This window comes from Argiope bruennichi, chromosome X1 (genome assembly GCF_947563725.1).
Source record: "Argiope bruennichi chromosome X1, qqArgBrue1.1, whole genome shotgun sequence".
Lineage (NCBI taxonomy): Eukaryota > Metazoa > Arthropoda > Arachnida > Araneae > Araneidae > Argiope > Argiope bruennichi.
In genome coordinates this window covers 77,565,432-77,571,710 of record NC_079162.1, presented here as the reverse complement: position 1 = coordinate 77,571,710, position 6,279 = coordinate 77,565,432, and the positions used below count along the sequence as shown (strand labels likewise).

General features: G+C 31.4%; 2 pseudogenes; one reads left to right on the top strand and one right to left on the bottom strand.

Moving 5' to 3' along the window:
- Nucleotides 1-334: 334 nt before the first annotated feature.
- On the bottom strand, nucleotides 335-952 carry LOC129959292 (nucleosome assembly protein 1-like 1; annotated as a pseudogene).
- Nucleotides 953-1,346: 394 nt separating this feature from the next.
- LOC129959291 (nucleosome assembly protein 1-like 1) lies at nucleotides 1,347-1,926 on the top strand (annotated as a pseudogene).
- The last annotated feature ends 4,353 nt before the right edge of the window (nucleotides 1,927-6,279 follow it).

The window sequence follows — 6,279 nt, the reverse complement described above, 5'->3', positions numbered from 1 at the left end:
TCTAAACCATTTAATTCTTTATATTTTTGTTCTAAAAGAACTATTTGTGCCTACAAGATATTTGTGTCCTCTACTTTCTTTTCCAAAATTTCACAAGCTTTATTTAATTCTCTCGTAAAATTACTCCTCGTAGGAGTTCTTAACTTTTTAATGCTTTCGACATCCATTTTTAATAATTCCTCAATTCTAATTCTAAATACCTCGAATTTTCTATTTATTTACGTAAACTCTACATACGTAAATCCCGGCAGGGATGCCAGATTTTGGGATTTCTAGGCCCTAAATTCAAATATATCAGTTTCATCTGGCGAACATCTTAATTCATAGAATTTAGTTAGGCAGTATTAGTAAAATATTCATTCGGTTCAAAGTGAAATTCCAGCAAAAAGCTCATAGGATCATTGCATGTTTCTGCTTTAATGTCAATTAAATATTTCAGAATAAGTTCATCCTATTCCTCAATCATATCAGCGATGGCAGGAGCATTCTTAAGTGCTGTCAACCAGAACTCTGGAATGCCTTTAACAGGTTCATTTCCATCTCCTTTTTCACAGAATCTTCATCTTCAACTTTTACTTTTTGCACAGCATCTGCTTATTCAATTTCTTTTTCATTATCTGACTGGTAATCACATTCATCTTCTGTTGGTACATTGGCACCAGCCATAATGGCAGTACGTTTTTCATATAGTGGGTTAAATTTCTTTTCATATTTTATTTCAAGATCATGCAGTTCTTTAAAGAAGTCAACCTCAATGAGAACATGTTCCAGTTGGAACGTTTTCAAAGCTCTTACATTTTTCCTAACAGATTTTGGTAAAAAATATAAAGGATTAGTTAAAAAAGCTGCCATTCAGCATTTGCAGCAAGGGTTCTCTGTTCGATGGTTTGTTCAAGTGTCTGTGCACTTTCTATATTAACTGTTTCCATATTTTCTTGGTTTTTGGCCTTTGATCCGTGATTAGACTGAGCAGCATCTTTAAGGTGTTCCATATTTTCTTCAGCGATGGCAGGAGCATTCTTAAGTGCTGTCAGCCAGAACTCTGGAATGCCTTTAACAGATTCATTTCCATCTCCGTTTTCACCATAATCTTCAACGTTTACTTTTTGTAATCTGCTAATTCAATTTCTTTCCATCATTTTACTTCCATCACTTTATTCTCTGAAATCTCTGGCACAGCAAGAGTCTAGATATCATCGTTTCAATAACATGGGATATTAAGATGCTGCTCAGCCAAATGACGGGTCAAAGGCCAAAAACCAAGAAAATATGGAAACAGTTGATATAGAAAGTGCACAGACACTTGAACAAACCATCGAACAGAGAACCCTTGCTGCAAATGCTGAATGGCAGCTTTTTTAACTAATCCTTTATATTGTTTACCAAATTCTGTTAGGAAAAATGTAAGAGCTTTGAAAACGCTCCAACTGGAACATGTTCTCATTGAGTTTGACTTCTTTAAAGAACTGCATGATCTTGAAATAAAATATGAAAAGAAATTTAACCCACTATATGAAAAACGTACTGCCATTATGGCTGGTACCAATGTACCAACAGAAGATGAATGTGATTACCAGTCAGATAATTAAAAAGAAATTGGATAAGCAGATGCTGTGCAAAAAGTAAAAGTTGAAGATGAAGATTCTGTGAAAAAGGAGATGGAAATGAACCTGTTAAAGGCATTCCAGAGTTCTGGTTGACAGCACTTAAGAATGCTCCTGCCATCGCTGATATGATTGAGGAATAGGATGAACTTATTCTGAAATATTTAATTGACATTAAAGCAGAAACATGCAATGATCCTATGAGCTTTTTGCTGGAATTTCACTTTGAACCGAATGAATATTTTACTAATACTGCCTAACTAAATTCTATGAATTAAGATGTTCGCCAGATGAAACTGATATATTTGAATTTAGGGCCTAGAAATCCCAAAATCTGGCATCCCTGCCGGGATTTACGTATGTAGAGTTTACGTAAATAAATAGAAAATTCGAGGTATTTAGAATTAGAATTGAGGAATTATTAAAAATGGATGTCGAAAGTATTTAAAAGTTAAGAACTCCTACGAGGAGTAATTTTACGAGAGTATTAAATAAAGCTTGTGAAATTTTGGAAATTTTACAGTATAATTATGAACAGTGGACATTAGAGATAAGTAAAGGAAAAAGTTATAATTTTTTATTTTAAACAAAGTAAGCTATGACAAAAGATATATTAAATACCTTTGGTTAGAAAAAAATTAGCAAAGCGCTAAAAGTGTGAAACATTCCCCTGCTTTTGTTGTATTCAATGTTTCTTTTATGTCTCATGTTATGTTTTTATTATTTTTATGTTAGCCGCTAGCAGAGGAAAAGTTCTTATTCTCGATAGCCTTTATTCTCAAAAAATAACTTATTTTTGAAGTTTAAAAGATGAACCGAAACTCCAGAATTTAAATCGTAAGAACAATCAATTTTGCAAAAACTTCTGCAGTGCTAAGTTTCTTTTTTTTTTTCCCCTTTCTTTCTTTATTTTTTTTTTCTTTTTTTTTGCATTTACAAATAAAAAAAATAATGAATCATATGGGAAATACTTATAATAATACTGATTTTTTTTTAACCTTTCTATTTAAAATATAAAAAGAAAAAAAAATTATTTCCTAAATACTGTATTATTTATTTTCATTCCCCGGGAAAAGTTTTTAGGTAAAAGAAAGGAAATAGTTATTTGAAAAAGGTAATAATTGCAAAGAATTTTCATTAAAGATAAAAGGACTAAAGAGGAAATTATAAATAATAATAACCATTGCTCTTATTCATGTTGGTGTGAATACAATAACCAACCAACAATGAAGTATTTTTATCTATTCTTGTATCTAAAATAAGTTCTTTCCGTTAATTTTAAATCACGAGGAACAACAGAGAGCTAGAATACATGCCCCATCCTGATGTAATGGTTCCAGAGCCGAAGCACCAATTCCGCAACAGAGCTACCTGCAGGTTTAAGAGACGTTAAATTTCATATCTAAGATCAAACATCCTTCTACTATGTGACACCGAAATATGGAAAAGACGTATTGGCTCAAATGTAGTCCTCGTCATCTGATCATGTTCCAAATAACCGCTCCAAAATAACACCTTCAAAATGGAATGCTAATATAACGAAATGAAACAAATCCTTTATAAATCAGTGCATCTCAAAGCTACTTTAATAGAATTTGGTTCATCCTTAGGATATATTACAAACGACCTCATTTAGCTATCTTTCAAGCACTTCCTTGTCGATATTTGCACGTTAGACTATTTTATCAATTGTAATTTCATAAACAAAATTTAAAGGAACATTTACAATATCATTCATCACCACGGTGATCAAACCAACTTAGAGTAATCAACAACACTGACTCTGTGGCAATACGAGCACATAAACCTAGTTGCTCTGAAAAAGTCAACTTGGCGAAATTGATAATGCTGAGGGTGTTTTTAGATTTATGATTTTGGATTAATTCGAAACATTTGCTAGATAAAACAAAGTATCGAACAGCCAATATTCTGTTTAATGACTGTAATCTGTATTGATAAGATAAAATTTTCTCTGAAAAGCAAGAATAAGTTTGAATATTTTTATTGTATTGAAAGAAGTTATTATGAAATTATGATAATTTCATTTTTAATCATATGACATGGATAACATTTAAATAATGTAACCTTATTATATGATTAAAATAGGAAAAATTGAAACAGTTATCTCTTTAATAAAGGTTAAATGTGTTCAAAAAGCAGACATAACATTCACCCACTCGTTTAAAGAGCTCGTATGTCGTAGGAACTAATGGACCCTAACCAATAATCAGTGCGTGTCTATGATGTTGTCAAAATGTTCAACTATAATACTTATAAACATGCATCATTTTTTGTTTTGTTATTGCGTCCTTGAATTCGGTTAAAGACAGCTTGGAAATTCCAATAACAAATGCCACGTGTGTATGCCAAACGAACAACGTTCTAGAGCAGGAATAAGCCAAGTATTTTAGGAATGGGTTAAAAAAAGAAGAAAAACTTTGATGAGGTAGTATAACTATACTGAGGTATATAAAACTGAATGAGGGCACACAAACATTTTTTTAAATAATTCTTTAATATTGATGCAATGAATGAAGCTGTGATTGCGATTCAAAAAGCTATATTTCGCTGTATATATGATGAATTTTCTGGTAAAGGAGACAATTGATGAGTTTATTAAATCTGTATTCTCCTCATGATGTTTAAGACAAAACTGCTGTTTCATAGATGATTCTTAAAAAGTTAAATGTTAAATCCATGACCAGGGAATGGCACACTCCGACCAAGAAGGCATAAAGTAGAAAAAGGAAAATGTGTGGAAAGACATTCGGAGTTCATATAGCTTCAAAAGGAACTTTTTCCGTAATTTAGCTGAGATAGCATTTATTTTAGGTGCTTGTAGACTTTGGAAATGCACACAATTCAGAAGTTAAAATTAACACGAAGTAGCGGTCAGGTTGGCAGAGTGATTTAACGCGCCAGATTTGAACTCTAGTTTTGGCACTCTCACTCTCTGTGCGGCACAAAAGCGGAAGTGGGGAAGAGGAGAGAAATAAATTATTCCTCGTCTTATATAATATAAGATATTGATAGGGAAAATATTTTTTACAGTTCTAATATATTACTAAGATTCTAATAAGGATTTATGACGCATGTCAATCACGAGTAAGGGAGACACAGGGATCTTTTAAAAAGAATGTGCTTTTTGGACATATTTCTATCCCTTCACGCGGAACGTGTGGAGGTGCAAATGAAAGCTTTTCTTGGATTAATTAAGTACAGAAAGTGGAATTGGATCAGGGAATAAGAGAATGAAATTACTAGGGGCTAAATTAAGAAAAAGCTTTGGAAATTAATTTGGATTAAATTAAGAGTTTAAAATATCATTACACACACACACACACACACACACACACACACACACACACACACACACACATATATATATATATATATATATATATATATATATATATATATCATTTCTAATATCTATAAAATTTTAATAAAATCTCTGATTGAACCTTTAGTGGCTTATAGTTACTCATCACTATCCTAAAGATTTCTCTCTTCCAAAAATTTTATCTTTTTTTTTTTTTAATTCATGATTTATTTTTCTAAATATAGCTTCAGCCATGGCTTTTATGAAGAATTCCTATCTGTAATCCCAAAAGTTAAGCAAAGAAAGTATTCTCCCTTCGACTTTCTTTTATATTTTTATAATACAATGCGTTTTATATTAGTTCGGAAGTGTAATGAAAAGACTAGAGTATGAATTTTGATCCTCTCTTTGATTTCTAATGGCCGATTGGATCCGAAATTTAACTCTCATCTTTGTTGTAAAGACCCGATTTCCTTTAACTGTTTAACTGTTTGATATGTTTTTTAAGATGCCGTGATCACATACACACAGACAAACTAATAGACAATCTATCTTTTCACAGATTCAATTCAAAATGATAAACTAATCTATAAATTTAATGTAAGGCACTGAAGAATTTGGGGGGGGGGGGAATGCACTCACTGTAAATGTTTCCATGTCACTAATATTTCCTTGGTTTCGTGACCTGCAATTCCAGAGTAAGCATGATTGAAGTCAGTTGCGCTATTGAAGATATTGTCTCTATAAAGCATTTTTTTTTTCCTATTTGATAAAGTCATGCCAAAGACATCGCAATTTATTGGAAAAATTATCTCTTTCCAGAGCAGCAGATTTATCATTCGTGTATTCGGCTGTAAAATAAATTGACCAAACATTCTGAACTTTAACCCAGTGCTCTGGCTAGGAGGAGGAACCAAAGTTATTGAACAAAGTTCAATAAATATATAAATAAAAAATAAAGGTCTAAAACAATAAGTTAATTATTTTTTAAAAATTCAAAACTTAGCAGTTAATAGTAGCAGTTATATAAGGGGTAATCTAATCTATGTTTAGTATAAATTGGGTAAGAATATTCTTCAAAAATTAACTTTAAAATTTCTTTTAAATCAGCTCTTTTTAAAATTAACTATATGCTGTTATTTAATACAAATTTGTGATATTTCTGCAAACCGCTATCAAAAATCGGAAGTCGGGCTGTCAAAATTATAAAGGACATCTGATCACTTTATACGTTTATCAAAAGCTAGAAATGAGTATCAATTTTTCATTGATGCTTTATTTAAAAATTCACCGTTAAATATCATTCCATTCATATCATACCGGGAATATTGGTTGTATTTAAATTATGTGACT